The sequence below is a fragment of the Patagioenas fasciata genome, chromosome 1 (assembly GCF_037038585.1).
Source record: "Patagioenas fasciata isolate bPatFas1 chromosome 1, bPatFas1.hap1, whole genome shotgun sequence".
NCBI classification, from domain to species: Eukaryota; Metazoa; Chordata; class Aves; order Columbiformes; family Columbidae; genus Patagioenas; species Patagioenas fasciata.
Window position 1 is genome coordinate 137496954 of NC_092520.1, and position 20666 is coordinate 137517619.

The window sequence follows — 20666 nt, forward strand, 5'->3', positions numbered from 1 at the left end:
TGATATTCACAGCTGCATCCAACACCTCCTATGTAGACATAGCATAAAACCAATACTTACTATTCTGACCAGGAAACACCAAGAAGCCAAATCATGTATGATTTTGCACTGTTGCTTAGATTGCCACAAGTAATCTCTCCTTTTCTTTGAATGTGTTCAGTATTCTTGCCCATGTTTTATTATGAATCTAACTCTAAAACCTGTCGTGGTTGAGACGGACAAACAACATAGACCAAGTTCTTCCAGGCTGAAAGTAGTAGATGCCATTTATTGCCACAAGTGCATTTTTATACAGTTTTACCAATTCATGTGTCTCTTCACTATTGGTTACAAGTTACAGCAGTAACATCTCATTGGCTAATTTTGCTACCATCAATGTTACTCTTCTACTCCCTTCTCTCTCATGAGTACATCCTTAACATCTCCAGATACTCCTTTACTCCCATCTTTCTCATGGGTAGGCCTTCATATCTTCAAGGCTAATTTCTGTTCCCATGCTCTCCGTCAGGGAATCCACGGACCCCCCCTGTAGTCCCCCACAAAAACTCAAGACTACTAATCCACAATGATGCTTACAAATATTTAAATTAAACTTTTCAGATATGTTCTTGTAGTCCTGGAAACTCCAGAGGACCCCTTGTCTTTTTGAAGAGCAGAGCCACCATGAAACTTTTGGTGCTATCCAGCTGCTAGGCGTCTGTCCTGCCTTCGTCTCCAGTTGTGCTCTCCTTCCTTCAGACAGGCAGTCATGCTTTCTCAGGGGCCCAGGTTTATTTGCCCCATTTCAACATCCATCTCTCATGCTTAAATTCAAATATTTGCTTTAACAAAGGCAAAGTTTTTCCTAGACTTGGCAATGCACAGGGTTTTTTTAATATGTCTAATTCCTCCACTTTTTATGTATTGTAGCAGCATTCCCCTCTTTGGAAGTGTTCCAGAAAGCACCTGTACACACTTGTTCATTTGTGAAATTCTAGTATGGTAGGCTGTAATTTGCCAGTCCATTTCTTCTCCAGGAGTAAATTAATCGAGTTGATAGCAGCAGAATTCATTGTTTTATACAGGATATATATACATGCTATCATAATATTTTACCATTAAGATGGGATAAATGAGTCACAACTGATTATGGAACAATTCCTGTCTAGGTAGCAATAGGAAACTAAGGCTTCTCTTTCTATTTTTTCTGGGGTGCCTGCACTACAAGTAAGGTACCTTAAACAATTGCCCATCTCAGCTCCCTTTCTTTTGCAATTTGTGTCACACAGTCCTAGGGCTAGGACCTTTAAATGGTTTGTGGAACTGCAGAAGACACAAATTTTCTGGGGTGTCTCACCATTACATGACATTGTTTTACTGCCTTTTGTGTTTGGGGGAGGCATGTTGATGAGGGCTTCAGACTTGCTGGGTACAATTGCGCATCATACATATTCTAATTTTTATCCCTTATCTGCCAATTCTTTACTTGGAATTTATTTTTCTTTCTTTAGGGTTAGGCCAGCAGGTCTGTGGCTCCTTCTGAACCTGAATAGCGGCTCTTCTACCACAGCCGCTCCTCCCTCCCTCACCCCCATCATACTAAAACATTTATACTATAATACCCACTATACCATCAAAAACTTGTTGTCGTTTCCTGTGAAACACCTTAGGTGCCAAAGACAACCCCAGTGCAGCCTGCAGAAATGGAGTCTCCCAAAGGGGATGCTGAGTGTGCATAAAAGTGGGGTCTGTTTTTCCAAGGCACCTGCCAGAACCTTGCTGGCTTTTTCAGCCTAGGAAAATATTTGGCACTGGACAGCTGTTCAGAAACTTTTCCCCTTGTAGGTAGTAGAAAATGTTCCATTTTCAAAACATATTTATGTAATTCTTTTGGGGCCTATATATATGTGAAAGGCTCCATTTTTTCCCCCACTGTGATCTTCAGGAAATTTACCTGCTCGGTTCTTCCTATTTGCTCTGTCATTCCTCGCAGTGAACACATCCAGCTCTTCAGTCTCTGTCTTTCCCAGCAACCTGAGCTGCTGGACAATTAATTGCTTTTACTCTGTCTTCCAACAAGTCACCTTAGAAGTCTGACTCTAGCATTTATTTATTAGTTTTAGGTTCCTCTAATAAGTGTGCCTTGTTGAATGCTTAACGTGTTTGGTTTTAACACCTCCTCTCCCACTAGTATTGCAAATGGTTTTTCTTCCAGCCTATTCACTGGTCAAATCCATGGGGATAAGATTGTACCTGCTAGCACCAAGGTCTACCACCATCTACTTTTCTATCAGTCCAGTTTTCCAGATTGCAATGTGCAATTGGCTTGTGTTCTGTATTCAGTGTACAATCACCAAGTGTCCCATTTGCTTGTAGGTTGGAATTTTAGCAAAGGGTAAGTTGATGTTTTAACTAACGGTTATATAAAAGATTGATAAGAGCTAGTGAACCTGTGTTTGTCACCTTCATGTCCTGTGCAGTTTGCTGACTTTGGCAAAAAGAGAGTCCAGCACAGTTGCAAATGCCAGGCAGTGTCTCGACTTGTGGTGGTAGCTCTGAAGTGTTTAGTTGTATGTTATGGTGTCATTCCCCACTCCACACCTTGCTTTCCTCTTTTCTTTTAAACCCTAGCTAAGAGCTTTGCTTCTCTTCCTACCCAGGTGTCTTTTCTTTCAGTAGTTTGGATTTTCCATATAGTCTACTGAATAGGTCATATAAATGTTGTCTGTGAGACTATGTCGATGGTGGCTAGATCATCTTCTATAAACCTTGCTATGAACCTTGTTCCACATGCTGTCAAGTGTAGTTGTTCTGTTATGGTTTTCTTTACTTCAGGGATTTCTGATTATCTCTCTGAAGTGAGTTGGAGTTTGTATCTGTCTCGCAGCTTAAAGCTGATCACAATAGGCCACCATCTTCCCTTCTTGACATCACCCAATTGCAACTGGAAGAAAAAAAACCAAGCAAACTGTAAAACTACTATTCAGCCTTGGACTCATCTGTTACTTCTTCTGTTTTATACCTTGTTCTAAGACATTTGTAGGTAGAGGTAGAATGCAATATTCAAATGTCCATAGCACACTCTTTTTCGGAACTAGAAAATGTCAGATTTAGGTAGACTTCGAAGTTTGGTGGTTTTTTTGTTTTGGTGGTTTTGTGATTGCTAGGTGAATACAACAGATACTGTGCAGGGAGAAACTCTGATATAGACTTTCATCACCACAGTTTCAACAAAAAATATTCGTAGATCTTGTTATGAAGCAATTGATCAGAGCCCAAGATTTGCTTTCCTTCACTGCTGAATTCTCATTGACTAGCTTTATGGAACTTGAGTCTTCATACGGCACACAAGACAGCCTATTTTGACTAATTCATTGTGCTGGGTTGAAAATGGGAAGGAGATACTAATAAAAGTCATGAACTATGTTGTTAGGATACGCTCCTTCATTTTATTCCATTAAAAATACAGATAGAATATAACTAGCTGCTTCTGAGGGAGAATGCAGGCTGCATTCCAGAGAGAAGTATATGTAAAGTGTTAGACCACGAGTAAGTTAATATGCAATTACTTTAGTGCACCATAATTGAAGAATAAAGTCAGTCACATTTGGAAAAGATTCCTGAAATACCTCTCCAAAATAATTTAGGATACTGTGTTCTTAAATGTGTGTATGGAAACAGTGTTGAATAAATAAATTCACAAACCACACCCTCCAAAACTCCAAAGATTTTGTTGTCCATTTTCAAATACTATGGACTGAAAGAACAACAAAAATTAAGCTTCAGTCACAACTGTTTCTTCTGCACTCATGTTCAACAATTCTGCAACCTGACTTACAATTATTTCCTGACTACAGAAAGTGTATCTCTAGTTTGATAAAACTGTACAAGACAATGTAAAATTGAGCTGCACAGTTTCCTACTATTTATCAAAATAGGATTTGAAACATCTGCGAGTGTTGAGCAGGGCAACACATGACTACTGTTCTTAGGAAAGGAACAAATAACTAGATCATGACAGATGTTTTTTAAAGGGTTCAGGGCTTTATCTAGAAAAGACAAATTGGAAATCAAATCTGAAGTGAAACCGATACAACTATCAGATAACATGAAATTTCCTTTTAAAGAGGGAGCTGGAAAACTGACAAACAAAGAGGTTATTTATAAAGAAAGTGCCTCCCCATGGACTAGATTAGTGATAGGCTGTGGTTGAAATAAATGAGAACTAACTGTAAATATCTATCCTTTGCTCCTCAAGGTTTTATATTATTAGTACTCTGTTTTAAAAACTGGCTTTTTTATTTCTTGGGGAGGAAAAAAAAAACAACAAACAATGTTCTTCCTTCAAAATGGGGCAAGGCGGTGGGTGTGTGAGCAAGAAATCACAGAATCACAGAATGGTTGGGGTTGAAAGGGACCTCTGGAGATCATCTAGTCCAACCCACCTGCTAAAGTAGGTTCACCAGAGCAGATCACCCAGGAATGTGTCCAGGTGGGTCTTGAATGATTCCACAACCTCTCTGGGCAGCCTGTTCCAGTGCTCTGGCACCCTCAAAGTAAAGAAGTTTCTCCTCTTATTCAGAAGGAATCTCTCATGCTTCAGTCTGTGCCCATTGCCCCTCATCCTGTTGTTGGGCACCACAGAAAAGAGTCTGGTCCCATCCTCTTGACACCCACCCTTGAGATATTTATAAACATTGATGAGATCCCCTCTCAGCCTTCTCTTCTCCAGGCTGAACAGACCCAGTTCTCTCAGTCTCTCCTCAAAAGAAAGGTGTTCTAAGCACCTAATAATCTTTGTAGCCTGCCGCTGGACTCCCTCCAGTAGTTCCTTGTCGTTCTTAAACTGGGAAGCCCAGAACTGGGCACAGTACTCCAGATGCAGCCTCACTAGTGAAGAGTGGAGAGGGAAGATCACTTTCCTTGACTTGCTGAAATACTGAATAATGGTTTCTTTTAATTTATTCACTGAAGATTCCTGGATGCCTTCCTGTGTAACCTCATCTAGGTGTTCCTGCTCTGGCAGGGGAATTGGACTAGATGATGTTTTGAGGTCCCTTCCAATCCCTAACATTTTGTGATTCTGTGATTCTTGGCAGGTAAAACTCATTTAAAATAAACTTTTTTTTTCATGATCTTATAAATTCTCATCCATACTCAGACAGGTGTATTTAGACCATTACATCCTTCAGGAGCAAAAATACTCTGATGTGAAATGCTGAAGGAGTTGTACACAAATGTTGCTGAGAAACATCGATGTGCAGAGTATCTCTTGAAAATGACAGTGGTGTTCACCATGACAGCCTCATGTAATCAAACTGCCAGGGTACCATATGTACTGATTTAATAAGTTGTTGCAGCCCTAGCTCAGGAGACAGGGCTCTTTTCGTTAAGTTGTAACAGCTCTTGTTTTTAATTCAGAAGGTCCTCAGCTTGTTCCCTGATCTGTCAAGTTCATGGTAACTAAGATAACTACACTAAAGATATTTCTTGTCTGGGATACTTAAGTATACCAAAAATAAAGCAAGCAAGGAGGCAAACTGACAGCAAGAGGGAGGTGTCCAGTAAGTGCAACCAACTGAAGTGATTTGAAACTGCTTAACTGGCTTTAAAACAAAAACAAATTTAAAAAAAATCCACCACCACCAACAAAAAGCAAACAAAAAATAATTAAAACAAAAACAACTCAGCACCTGAAACTAAACTCTTGCTCCTACCCTTCTGTTTGCTGGCACTTTGATAATTAAAATGCCTCACAGATATCTTATCTCAATCCTGGGAAAGTTCAAGCAGTCTTGGATTTGCCAGGTTTAATCCTGTGTTTACTGTTCACTCATCTCAAATCTAACAAACCTTTTCTGTCCATGATCTTTGCAATGGCCTGGATTTTGCAGCCTATTTAGGCATTGACTTCAATCATGTAGTAGAGTTTCTCTCTTCGGTCTCCAATCACCTTCACAGGCCAACAAGTCTAGGTGGTGGTTGGTATCTGAAGTACAAAGGAACAAACTATTTTGAAATATCAATAAAAGAGCAGTAAACTTTCATTATGATGCTACCAACAGTAGCATTATAGCAAAGCAATCCACTTACAGCAGTTAATTTTGTGATATTTTCTACACGACACTAAAATTGTGCTGGAATAGAAAACCTATATCACAGTTTTCCAAGTATGGATTTTGACTTCTTGGATGGTACCGAATGAAGTTTATCAAGACTTCAAACTCAAACTGTCAGTATCTTTGTGTTGCAATTTCTGAGATACCAGAAAGTAAGAAGTTGCCAGTGTTCACATTACCTGCAGAGTGTAAGGCAGTGACTTCACCATCACTTACTTGAAATTGTCAGTATATGCTGAGATGTGTTCTTCCAGGATCCTCAGTAAATTAACAAATCAGGTTTTCTTTGTGGGAGATTTATACCAATGTGGGGAATCCCTGGACTTCAAACATATTAAATAGAGTATCTGCAAATGAATGAAGGATTAAAATATGTGCATGGTAATTCGGTAGTGGAGAGCACAATGGTACTTTGTAGGAAGCATCAAAATACTTGAAGATATGAAGCCTGATGTATTTCAAAGTAAATGCAGGAACCATACTGGTGATGGGTATTTAAGTAAAGCTTTCTATGTAGACATACAGAAGCAAGGGTATAAGGATTACCAATCACAAGTGTAGGACTTTTCTGCAATAAATTCTCAGCAGCTAACAAAGGAGAGCTGTGATACACAGACTGCCTTGCTGTCCTTGACTCAGGTATTTTCTTGTTTACGAGCACTGACAAGAAACTGTGTGGTGTCTGACTCCTGTTTGGGTGACTAGGAAACAAATCCCTTGCATGCAACAGTAGCCGTTCTCATTGAGAGCTCATTTGCCAGGCATGGAATTCCAGAGACTGTAATTAAACATAATGTAACTCAATTTTCCTGTCAGGATTCTGCTATTTGTAGTACCAGCAAAACCAGAGTGTGTCACATCTCTGCCACACTCCAGCCAAAGCAGAAGCAGCTGTCACGGTTGCCAAGCATACCTGGGGTAGGAGGGATGCAGAGGAAGTATTTTTATACATTATTTGGTGATCAGCAAGCCTACTGGATCGTCCTGTGCCACACCATACATTGATACTGTGGTGCACAAATGCTGCAAATCAGTCAAGGCAGAAAAGTGCTTCATGTGCTGTGGTCTAATCTGTAAAATAAGACTGTAAAAAAAAAAAAAAAAAAAAAAAAAAGGACAAATAGCCCTCCTTGAGTGAAAAGCTTTGTTATGCTCAATATGTTATGTCCCATAGAGCAGCAGGATAAGAGGACTTATTTAAATGAGGATGGACAAAATTTAGAGTCAGTCAGGTTCTCAGAGTCAAAGCTATACACACAAACTCAAAACCAGGGCTGTTACGTTTAAGGATGTTGTATTTGCGCTAATTCATGCATTTAGCAAACTAGGCCTCTGGCTTTTTCCTCCATTTGCAGTAAAATATTGCCTTCTTACCATTAGGACCCACAAGAAAAGACGTTGTATGAAATTCTGGGGTGGTACTGAACTTTCATTGCCTGGGACTAAATGCTGAAGCTTAGAAGTAAAATGCCACCATTAAAGCAAGTGGAAATGACAATAGGATTTCTGTCTTAAAAGCTAGCATCAAGACACCTGCTGTTAGTGAATAACAGGTATTGAAGATTTTTTTCACCAAACAAAGGTCATCCTTTCTCTTCAGTTCATTCTTTGTATTTGTAAGAGTAAAATCGACTCAATCAAGACTGGCTTTTCCCCCTCTATGCATAAAGGAATTTAACTTACATGAGAAAATGAAGAACATTTCCTCAAGTTCCAGAAATCCAATATGGCTATTTGTGACTCTCTTTTAGTTTGATCCAGGTTAGAATAGCTGGTTGCTGAATCTACCTTTGACTACCACTTGTGCTTATACACTTTGACTATCCATCCTACAGCTATTTAAAGCAGAGACAACGTCACCTGCAGTCACCTGCAAAGAGAATTTCCACTCTCCTATTCCTGTCTTCTATCTTACCCAGTAATTTTGTTCTGAATGAAGATTAAAATCAATTTAGAGGAACATGGGAGTTATGTTTCAATGCACGCAAATGCAGTGACTCTGAAAGAGCACTAATAATGCTATGACAAGCACCTTGTAATTTCTAGAGATGTCACCATTTATCTGATGTCATTCATATGCCATGTACTAGTAAGAGAAAAACAGTGTCTAGGATGTAGAAACTGTAGCATGCTGGTTGGGTGGAAATTAGGGCAGATTAGAGTCAGAGAATCTGAACAATTCAGGTGACAAGGACTTCTAGAGGTCATTTAGTCTAATCTCCTGCTCAATGCAAGGCCACCTTGATCAGGATTTCAGGGCTGTATTTAAGTTCTGAAAATCTCCAAGGATGGAGCTCCTTCAGCTCCTCTGCACTTTTCCCAGTTCTGTACCATCCTCAGAGGGGAGATCTTTTCTTTTTCATTTAGTCCTGAGTCCACACAAAAAGGCCTCTTTTTCCCAAACATATCCAGACAGAATGTTTCTAGAGATGTTTAAGAGCTATGTATTGTGGGCTTGCAAAAATACCTGTGGATACTGTTTGGTTTGGTTTCTGCTTTTGGTTGGTTGGGTTTTTGTTTGTTTGCTTGTTTTTAATTCCCTGCTTCAAACCCACATATGACTTGTTCACAATGATGGGTTTATATTCCTAACTGGTGAGTATAAACAATTCATTTTCACGAGCTACGCATCAAGTCAGTCATGCCTTGACCACTGGCCATGTACATTATTGTCTAGGATAACTAATTGCCCAGCAATCGTAGCAGCTCAGTGTCTAGAAAACCAGTACACCACTACTCAAAACTGGAGTCTCCTCCTTTACTCAGGAGAACAGCAATTGCAGTTTTTTACTAGCAAATTAGACTCAAGCTAGTCCTCCAGCTAAGAAAACACTCCAAAATTTATATATATGTGGGTCTAGATGCTGGTGTTTACCTCCTTTAAAAGTTTTCATTTTTCCAAGAAGATGCCATAAGTATAGTTATATAGAAAGTTTATATAGAAAAAAAGCAAGCTTATTCACAGTGACATAATACTATAAAACTTGAATATCCCTCTGTTATTTTTATTTTTTCCTCTTTAGCAATGCCTGTTTTTATTTTGCAGTATTTATTTCATTGAATTAATTACATAAGTAAAACAAATAGGTAAGATATTAGCAGACATACTTCATACATCAGTTTATGAGTATAAAAACCAGTAGGGCTTGTTAGGAAAATGTTCTTATGTTTAGGTTTGTGTCCCTTGAAACAAAGTACTGGCTCAGAGAATAAACATGTTGAGAACATACAGCAGCATTGAGTTAACTGGGAGGACTTCTCAATGGAATGAAGTAGGGGAAGTTTTGCCATCCTCAGTCACACTTGTTAGTCTTTAAAAACTGAAAGTGCAAGTGCATTGCTTTCACAATATATGTATTTTTAAAGACAGTCTTCCTGGAGTAGCTTACCTTGTATTGTGATGCTGCTTGGAGCCTTTGCCAGGGATAAAGACGTATTCATCTAGATGCTGTGGAAATGCAATTGGAAAACAGGGCTTTTCCCAGCACACCACAACTGAATTTATTTGCAGTTGTGCCCAGATGCACCTGCAAGTTCTGACACTAGAAAATAAGGAGTGGTCCTAGCTCTGCCTTCTAGATTGTGTGAATGAAACAAGAAAACTTGTCCACAGAAACAGCAAAGGTTGTAAATACTCTTGGTGTGCAATGGGAGCGAGTTCTTGGTCGTACCCCACAGTGATGCATGTGAGGGGACATTGGTGCCACGCAGAGTCCTGGTGCAGCAGCGTTGGCACCGCGTTACCCCAGCCTCTCCCCCTGGCTCTGCATGCCCTGCTGGGGAATCTATGTGGAATTCCATGGTCTCGTGTGGATGTGCCTGGTGTGTTTCCAATGATGACTGGACCCATTTCACAACTTTTTCAGACAGGGATATCATTGCACGTGAAATGCACTGTTTGCGTCTAAGGTGAACAGTCTGAATTAGCAGGGGAAGACAGGAAAAGACAGAAGGATAGTTCTCTCCTTTTTGTCACAACTTCTGTTTACATGAGGAAAATGTTACTGTTCTTGATCTCCTTGGGGTATCCGTCACTGCCCCAGTTCCAGCATTTGCTATATCACTCCTCAGGGAAACCCTTGGAGCCATATGGTTCACTTGCTGTTCTTGCATTTCTGTGTGTCTAAGGAGTTGGTGGTGGTAGTGGTCCCTGCTCTTTCTGCAGCTTTGCTCTGTGTCTCTCATTTGCTTTTTATGCTTTTTCCAAATGAAAAAAATGGCTCTTGCACTCCTTAGCTTTCCTCTAGCTCAACACCAGCAGCGTATAAATACGCTTTTGCCACCACGTGTTCCTTCTCACATACTAGAGCAGCCAAAGAGATCCAACTTTTCTGTACAGTGAAAGTATTATAAAGATCAAGCTTATTCATCTTTTAGGTATAGTCGATTCTCTCTTAGTTAAGTTGATGAATTAGATTTTGCTTCCAGTATATTCATACACATGTCTCCAGGTCTTTTTCACTGGGACTCTGACACTGCAGGGGTTGCTTTAGGAATGTGTATGCGTGCATGTGTGCAGCATGACATAGCTGGCAAATAATTTCTGAAGAGACTGCTAAAGGAAAGGCCTTTTGATGGTGTATACTGTGAAAGAGTCTATACTACAATATATGAAAACACCATGTAAATGTTTTCATCAGGTAGAGACTCCCAGTGCGTTTGCTGGAGATGCGTTAATCTCAAGTGACAGAGATTTCAAGGGTGCATAATGGCCAGCTAATTTTTATCCTGTTGTAAGAGCTTGCTGGGGCTCACACTTAGACACAGCAAATGAAGAAATTCCACTTATATGTCTATGGACTACCAGTATGCTTGTTTTATTACATAATACCTAAGATTTGGTGCAAAGGTTGCATTACATTTATTCTCTGTAGGCGTGGTCAGTGGAAAAATAACATGAAATTCACTATCAGCAGCAATTTTCCATACCTATATGTGAAATAATTACACACAAATGCCACAGTAAGTACTACATGTTGTGGCCAGTGTTGCATGCTGGAACTGTGGTTCTGTCCTCCAGGATGCAATTGCTTTTATTCAGAGCACTGCATGTTCAGCAGAGGAATGGGAATACGTGGGATTATTGCAGGGCAGAACTTCATCCAGAGTGTTTGTCAACAGTTCTCAAACCTGGAGCCTGCAAAAAGAGCAGGCGGAGTACTCACAGGAGCCTACTCCAGCCTGAACCAGTTCACATTTTTTCCAAGCAATTCAGTCCATGACAAGAGCTTAAAAGAACCAAAAATTATACTGAACCTTCTCTCAAGGGGAAGGTATTTCTGACCCAACAGTGTCTTTGCAGCCAAGAACATAATGGTGATTCAGACTTGTCAACGTTTACTGCAGGGCGACAATAAACCATGGCAGATGCTTTCTGTTAACCCCCTTCCCCCCGGACCTCCCTCCCTACAAAGGCAAGGGAACACGAAGAAAAGAGAGACTTGCAAGTTGGAAAAAGTTAAAAAATGCTTTACTAATGCTACTGATAAATAAAGAAAATAACACAAAATATACAAAACCAATCTTGAATTTCCTGGGGCAGCTCAGCGTTGCCCAGCAAAGCTCAGCACTGCTCCAGGGGCTACAGGGCAGGTACCCGGAAGTCCTGGGCTGGACCCCACAGTAAACTGAAATGGGATTCAGGGATGCAGGGTCTGGAGCCAGGCCTCAGATCACAGGGGCGATAGGCAGGGTCTTCTTCAGATGCCAGCCATGGTCAAAGAGAGAGAGAGACCCTCATGATCTCCCACTTTTATAGGGTGTATGATGTGGATGGGATGGAATACTCAGTTGGTCAATTTCAGTCACCTGTTCTGTTCACCTCTCATTGCAAATATGCCCCTCTCACTTATGGGATGTGCATTTTTATCAGCAACCTTGCATTCCATTGCTATGTTATCAACTGTTGTCTGCAAAAACATGCAGCCAACTCAGAAAAGTGCAGTTACTTAGAAGAACTTAGCTGAAAGGAAGACTCACTGAAAGAGAAACTCGTCTTGTTTTTAACAAAACCAGGACAAGACTTAAAAGAAAAAAAAAAAAGTGATAGAGCGCATTCATCTTCTGTAATACATTATTTTGGACATTTACATCTGAGATCTCCTGCTCAATGAATATATTCTTCTCCACCTTCAGACTTGTACTCAAAAATTTTACTGCTCATTAACAATTTAACATTTAACTTTTCTTTTTTTTTCAACTAAATTTTACTGAAATCATTTGGGAGAAAAAAATGCAGAGGTAAACAGATTCTGCAAACATGAACAGAGTAGTGTATCTGTTCTTGAATCTACTTATCAGTAAGCCACATCCAAGAAGAGCTGATGGATACTAAGGCACCATATCCAGTATTCCAGGTACCTGAAACATTACACAGCAGATCTGAAAAATTGCTGTGTCATTATTTACATTGTACAGAACAAAGGAGTGTTTCAGAAAATGTCATGGATGATTAAAGCAGGAAGAAATGGATTGTGTTCTCCATACTGTGTCCTCATACAAGTTTCATCTTGTAAGCTGTTAAGCCCATGCTTTCTGGATGACCCAACTCACTTCAGTGATAGTGCTCTAATACATACAAGTATTATATATATTCAATACATGCAAGTGTTTTCAGAAAGAAAGACAGCTTTCAATTTTGCGTGCCTCATTTCCCAAATCCTTAACATCAGGAGGACATACTTATTAATTTTGTGGAACTCCAAGGACATATTGTTTGAGGTGTCGGAGGGAAGGTTTTAGCAAGTAAGGTAAACACAGAGATAGAAAAATGCCAGTACACATGGTAGAAGTGCAGCTGAAATGAAAATCTAGCCTTTACAGGGAAATAATACATCAGCTATCCTATAATTTTATCTAAAAGTTTAGTCGTCAAATTATTTTAAACTCTGAAACAAGAGAAGTACTTTTAATAAGACTGCCTGCTAGAAGAAAAAGGGCATCAGAAGAAAAACAATTATGCAAATTCGGATTACAGGCTTTTAAGGTATTTAGTTCAGCATTTACCTAAAAGGTAGCCCATCCTTAAGCATATCTGTAGATAAAAAATGAATTATTTAGTTTGAAACTTTAGTGTCATTCAGAATTCTTATTTGATTTGATTCTCAGTGTTTGTTAGATGGGTACAAAACCATGATGGTTATAGCCAACTCTTACAGAGACATCCTTTCTCACACAAAATAGGTACAAGGTAAATATAAAACAAATAGCACGTTCATTCCACCTTGTTCTTTAAAAGGACATTTTGTCTTTTGACTGCTACAGTGGTTTTCTTTGTTGTTTTTTTTTTTTTTTCTTCTTCTTTTTTAGTGGTTTATGATTTCTATGAGGTGTCAGCCTGACAAACCTCCACATAGTGATCACATTATTTGGAGATGGACACTACTGTAAGCCGTGTTTTGTTGGTTTAAATGACTGCAATTTTGCTTACCTTTCCTTGTGCTTCTCTACATTAGCAATTCTACAACAAAAGAAAACACCTAAAAATTCTTTCAAGACATTTTTAGATGCCATAACCTATGACTCTGTATTTGCTGATTTAACATGAAAAGGAAAATCCTAGGAAAAGAAAAGGAAAACAAAATTATCAAGCAATGGATATGAAGCTTATGCATACACCAAAAAGTAAATTATCTCTCTGTCCATAAATCTAGAAAAGAGTTTTTCTTCAATCCTAGAATTTCTTTCGTTTGTAGCAGTATTTGTGATATGTCTTGAGATCCAGAATGAAATCCGTACATTTACTTTGTGTTGCCCAGAAGAGAATCATTGGGCAGGTACACTTAAGTCACTTGGGTCCACCACCAACTTTCCATTGAACCTGGTATAAGTTAATGCCTAAGTGTTTTCGAGTATTCCGGCCTTATTATCTAGTCCTGATGACTAATCCAAATGTAGGAAACCCTGTATCTTGCTAGAGCTCTGACTCTTTTGCTCTCGAAAGATGTTCTGTTTAGACCTATTTTACTGTGAAAAGTGATGTCCACCAGTCACTTTGCAGACAGACGTGTACTGGCATATGGTAGGAACCTGTCTCGGTTATTAAACTGCTGAAATATGCAGTGTCACCGGAATATTTGGATTAAAAAAAAAGAAAACCTTCTCAAAATAGTTTTACCTCTGAAATATTAGGATAATGTTATCCATCCGGGCCTTAATTTCAAGAAATATGAAGGAAGATACTAGAAGGTACCTGCTGAAGGTTATTTTATTAATCACTAGAAGTTCTCTGCTAGAAGCATTTCTTTTTTTGGCCATCAAGTTGTACTCATTTTAGATCACATATCGTGAAACAAAAGCAGGTGTGATGTGAGAGGTGTACCAGCTCTAGTTAATAGGTCAGAGCCCTGCTGCATGTACACCCCACCTCCTTCATAAAATCTCTGGTGCCAGTCCATGGCAGGAAAACAAGGACTTGAGTAACCTCCTTTCTTGTCTTTACTGAGGCAGTAAAACTTCTCCCTGAAGGTGTGATTTTTCTTCCACTTGCTGTTTTTTATTTTATAATGAAGTAGAATGGGACAAGTAAAAAAACTTGAATTTACATACTACTTACTATATTGTGGCAAAATTGTTCTCCAAGAATAGACCCTTTGAAGGTCTCTGAAATGAGTGCTGCACTAGGCTGAACTCCATCCTCTGCTTGAAGACTTCGGGAAGTCTCCTCTTTCTTTGTTCCCCATGACAGTTTTCAAAATAATCTTGTTTGTGTAACCTTTATCTGTGCTGTTAAGATGCACCTGAAAATCCTAGAACTTTTGAAAAAAAATGGCTTTATTTGTAGAACTGATTTTCTTTATCAGCCACAAATGGGTACCTCATATAAGTGTATTGCTCTGGGCCATGCATAAAATCTGCAAGAACAAATGGAAAAAGGCAGAATCTGTACCATTTTTGTGTACACAGACCTGGGGTCTGGCACTTGCTCATTTGCACAATTACCTGTCTGAAGCCAGGCAGGTTTTTGGATGAGATAAAATGAATAACCTGGCAGTTGTTGTACTACTGTGTCACACAGCAGGCGCAGCAGCTCCAAATTCTGCTGCTTGCTGGCTGGGACCTCCTTAGAGACAGACTAATCAGTCCTGACTGCAGAGCTATGTGTTAAGGGGTAAGTAGGTCAGTTCTGTGGAGGTGGACTCTGTTTTGGAGAAAAGGAGAACTAAAATTCGTCACGGATACATCTTCTTCACTGTACAGTTCATAGAGATTAAATGCTCTGCGTTACAGCTATAGATAAGTTGGGATTTGAGGCATGTCACAGCATAGAGCCAAGAGCAGCTGCTGTCATTTTCAGTGGCAATTCCAGAGCAAACTAAATTCAAAAACCCTTATGGTAAGGGAGTCTCTATGAATTTCATCCTCGTGAAGTTATGGGCTACATAGATAAGACAATGGGCAAGATGAATATATATGAACGTATATATGAAATGCATGAACTGAATAAAACATTATTGCAATATAACTGTGACATAATTGCAATAAAACATAAATGCAATATATGTAAATAATATAATATAGATTGCATAATTATATATATGACAGAATGTATGAACAAAAATTGCGTTTTGCCTAAAGCATGTGGGAAATTTGTGGTAGATCTAGAAATTGTACACACCACCTCATGTGTTAGGTGGAAGATCATTCTTCTGTAACTGCAGCAAAAAGCTGAAGTGAAGGTTTATTCCTATATTAGCTTTCATTTTTTTCAGGCAGCATTGCCCTTCTAAAGATATCCTGTCAAAGGATGGACCTTTTAAGAATGTCTGCAGATCTGGACTCCCTCAGATTAACTGAGGGCACACATTTCAAAGGCAAGTGGTGTTCATGGGGAATTCTCTGTCAGCCGCCCAGATCTCAGCTGCAGAAGTAAAGGATAAGTAGTAAAGGAGTTTAAATTTCCTCAGTCTGCCTTCATTTGTGCTTCAGCTTTGATCTGCCAGGATTACCTCAAGAGGTGGGAAAAGTAGTGAATTTTCCACTTTCACTTGACTCTTCCCCTTCTCTAGGGGCTGCTGAGTTAGTGCCCCCTATCGACTAGGTGAGCTGAACGCAACACCAGAACTTGCACTTTCTGGATGTTGACTTCACAGGCTGTCAGATAAGGGACGTATTTGATGATTTTCGTCGGTTTCAGTGTAGCTGCCAGCCAACTACAGCCAGCGAGGTGAGCATTCTCCTCTGGTCAGCTCACGATGCCACCGTCTTTACTTTGTCTTTTCCCATATTCCCACTCTGGTCCCACAGAGCCTCATTCCCCAGGAAACATCCTTTAAATATTCTTATAATTATTTCTTTATCTTTCTCCAGCTCCACATTAACCACTCAGATCACCATTAAACATGTAGAACACCATTCTTAACTGTGCTTAGGTGATTTCTGCTATGCTTAAAATGTTAAATATGTTGTCTTATTGTGGTCTTTTACTCCCTCATCTTTCGTCTTTGGAGTTATATTTAGGCTTTTTGGTTTACTCTTGATTAGACACTGTCCTTTTGTTCTGCTCTTGTAGCACTTCAAAAAATGGATTCTCAGCCATGGCCAAGGCTCCTGACTTCTTTAGGAATACACATATTTGGCAACAGAGTACAGTGTGTGTTTTTAAAAAACCGTCATGTGGAAGCTCTCGTGGCCTTGCACCACTGTCAGCTGCTGCAAGGGACAGAATAGCAGATGGTAAAACGGACTAGAAAAAAATGATTAACCATGACTTGAGCTCTTCTTCTGCACTAGGAGTAAGGGGGATCAGAAATAATGTTGTTTTCACCTCCAAGCTCCATCTTTTTGCACTGGTGTCCTGGTTGTGGGCACACTTGGCAGCAGATGGACTGGTGCTTGTGCTGTGACTGACTGACCAGCCTGCCTGGCAGAGGCTGTCCTGAAACCAGAGAGGAGATGATGGAGCACAATGGTTAAGGTGCGTGTCACCTGGGGGCACCTCGCTCTCAGAGGTGCATTGCTCCATGTATACTCCTTAACTGCGATGTACTGTGACAGCCTTTCAGGTACCATGTGCTGGTATTGTATACCCTGTACCTATAGCCTGTCATATAGCTCAAATGTATATTGCAGACGCTGCCCCACACAGCGAAAGTGATAAAACCTGAGATATTATTTCTGTTTCTTCTGTAGCAGGAAGCGGAAGAGACCTCTGTCATATAAACACTCTGAGCCAAGCCACTCAGATGGTCACAACTGTCCTTGAACTGATGCACATTAGTGGTAACCTCCAAGATTTTCAATATGCCTTAGCTCTCACAGTAATATGTGTTCAGATCAAGGACAATTTTAAATCAAGTATGCAAAAAGCCGAATACTGCTTCTTCACTGGAACCACATTATATCATAAGGGACCAGCCAGGCTGTCACCATGGTCTATGCTTGGGGTAAGCCTTTTCTGGTCTTCTCAGCTCTGCTCCCAAGACACAAAAAAGAGATAAAATAGCATCACGGCAGTTTCTAACAAATGCTATGAGTCAGTTCCTGTTAATGGTGACACCCTTTGAAGTCAAATTATTAGAACTGATTTCAATTGCTCTTGCTTTTTGTATAGTGAGGTGGGGTTTTTTTGTTTTGTTGTGTGTGTGTGTGTGTGTGTGTGTGTGTGTTGATTGTTTGTTTTTTGTGAAGGGGGATATTTTCATTTTACAACCATTTTTTAAGCTGCTTTGTGGTCATGATCTCTCTTTGCCCATCCTTTTATCCCTTATCAGGAAGTTTTGTGCCCATAAACAAGAATTGGTAGAAAAATAATTTCAAAGTTCCTAAGTTCTTACAGTCTTCATGAAAATAGCTGGCTGGATAGAAGAAAAAGACCTTGTTAGTGCTGTGGTGAGAGAGGTTCCACAAAGGCAACTCTAGTAGTCAGCAGAGAATCCGCACCTCAAGAGGGCAGGAAAAGCTTCAGAGTCTGCATGTTATTAGGCCTCAAACAGAGACACATCTATTAGAAACTAAAAATAATCTTTGCTGCTGCTCCCAGAAAAAAATGATTTTTAATTGTATAAAATCCATCCTGTAAAAGAAGTGTCTGTATCTTGCTCTGCAGATACATATGCTCCCCCCCTCTCCATACACATTAAGATTTAAGGTGCTCATCAGTGGGAAATATGTATAAACTCCCACAGGACTGTAGTCTCTCCTTCAGTACTAACATATTAAAACTAGACTTCTTAAACATTCATATTAATTAGTCTGTAAGGAACCATTATCAAAATATGGTGTGAATACATAATTATGAGGGTGTGTTGTCTGGCAGGAAAATAAGGGTCTTATCCTGCCTCCTCCAAAGTAAACAGCAGCTTCACCACTAATTTTCATAGAAGCAATAGCGAGCCCTAAGGCAGCAGAAGCAGGACACAATTTTCCCCTTCCTGCCACGGTGGAAGCGCTGTCCCACCCTTGCTGAGAAAGCACTTCACCCCTCCCGGGAGGGGAGATAGAAAGAAGAGTGTTTGGCAGCTATTATCAATATTCATGTACAGCTGCAATTCACAGGCCTTATTCCCTGCTGGAACGTGCCATTAGCTTCAGCAGGGCTCGACCCACAGAAAGCAGGACAGACCCCTGTTAGTGGCAGTAAGGCAAGCCTGGCTGTTCTCAAGGAGTATCTGCTGTCCCACTCCAGGAGAGGACAGCCTGATTCTTCTCCAGTGTCAGGGACTGCCTTTACTGCCTGGTCCTGGGGCTTCCGAGAGGGGGTCACAAACTGCCTGGCGTGTGATAATGCTTCAGCACAGACTGGAGGCTTCAGGCCATTGCAGAAGTTCAAATTCTGCCATTTCACTGGGCTTCGAATTAGCTAAAACCTTTGTTTGCCCCCAAAAATGCAGTGCCAGAGCCTACAAGATACAGCAAGCTATGTGTTAATTTTCAAATATTAAGCTTGCAGTTCATCTCAGATTAGGATCTCTTTTTTGTTTGTATGTTTGTTTGTTTTGCCTTAAATAAAAAATAACACGGTCTAGGAAATGCAGAATGGGACTATAAAACTGGAAAGATATCTTAGATCTTGTTTTTCTGCCATGGGTTTGTTTGCAGCCTTGGGAGAACATGAGGATATTATTTCTCCAGCCCCAATTATGATCTTGCTTATTATCTGGTGGAAGAGCTTTCCCTGCTGTTTCCCATCCCCAAGTTTCCCTTCTTCTTGGCTCAGCCATATGCAAAAGCAGTGTTTTTTGCTATCAGTAGAATATTTCACCTCTCTTAGCCAATATTTATCTCCCACAGTTCCCATCTCTGCTATTCACTGCAGCAAAGTTGCATTGCATTGGGAAGAACAAGTGCAGAATATGTGTTTGTTCCCAGCTGCCACCTCACTGCCCTCCCCACCTGAGTGCTGTGGGGGGCAACTATCCTGACAGTCCTCAATATGTTCAAAAGTTAGGGTCTTCCACCATCTTAGACAGCTGCCCTGCTGTTTTAGGGAATGATGCTCTGGCAAGACATGTTTGAAGGGATTACGTTTAATGCTCTGTGCTGTTATAACTGGACAGCCATAAAAACACCATCATGAGATTTTCAGTTTTGAGGCTTTACTGACTCTTATTGTATCAGAACCAGTGTGGCCAGCAGGACTAATGAAGTGATCGTGCCCCTGTACTCGGCACTGGTGAGGCCCCACCTCAAATCCCATGTTCAGTTTTGGACCCCTCACTACAAGAAAGACATTGAGGTGCTGAAGAGAGTTCAGAGAACGGCAACAAAGCTGGTGAAGGGTCTGGAGCACGAGTCTTAGGAGGAGCGGCTGAGGGAACTGGGACTATTTAAGGTGGAGGAAAGGAGCCTGAGGGGAGACCTTATCGCCGTCTACAACTACCTGAAAGGAGATTGTATCATGGAGGGTGTTGGTCTCTTCTCCCAAGTAGCAAGAGATAGGACAAGAGTAAATGGCCTCAAGTTGTGTCTGGAGAGTTTTAGATTGGATATCCAGAAAAATTTCTTCACTGAAAGGCTTGTGAAGCATTAGAACAAGTTGCCCGGGGAAGTGGTTGAGTCGCCATTCCTGGAGGTCTTTTAAAGATATGTAGATGAGGTTCTTAGGGACATGGTTTACAGCTGGACTTGGCGGTGCTAGGTTAACAGTTGGACTTAGTGATCTTAAAGGTCTTTTCCAATCAAAACGATTCTATGATTCTATAAGATGGAGATAGAATTTTCTTAACTGTGCACATAATCTTGGCAGTGGCCATATGGACCTCCCCTTAGAGTCTTGCTGCAACAAGTTCCCACCCCAGTCAACACCGATGACCCTGCTGGTGGTTGAATACTAAAGACTGCATTGAAACCCCTACTTTATTTTTACCAAACGACCATTGCATAGTAACAATGGTGAAGGTCAGTTATTGTTTTGAGAAAACTGGATGTATAACAGGGTCTTCAAAAGGGCAGGCGTTCAATGGAATTTTCTCCATATGCACAACAGAGAATTTCAGAAGTCCCTTCTAGCTGTATAACTGTTTGGAATTTTCTGTTGTTGTTGTTTTGGTTTGGGTTTGGGTTTTTTTTTCCATCTAATTACATCTAAAAATCTGGCCTTAGGTCACCAACCACTTGAACTGTTGTTCG

At 40.3% G+C, this 20666-nt stretch overlaps 2 long non-coding RNA genes across 2 annotated transcripts in view; both read right to left on the reverse strand.

Moving 5' to 3' along the window:
* Positions 1 to 400: 400 nt before the first annotated feature.
* On the reverse strand, positions 401 to 7055 carry LOC139829244 (uncharacterized). The gene is made up of 4 exons (XR_011741656.1): positions 7012 to 7055; positions 6315 to 6445; positions 5833 to 5968; positions 401 to 2923 (listed from the first exon to the last, which is right to left on the reverse strand). It is a non-coding gene; the product is annotated as an uncharacterized lncRNA (long non-coding RNA).
* The window catches only part of LOC139829246 (uncharacterized), a 31644-nt gene continuing 18030 nt past the window's right edge, over positions 7053 to 20666 (reverse strand). The window contains exon 3 of the long non-coding RNA XR_011741657.1: positions 7053 to 7182. This is a non-coding gene — a long non-coding RNA (uncharacterized lncRNA). The remainder of the gene's footprint in view (positions 7183 to 20666) is intronic.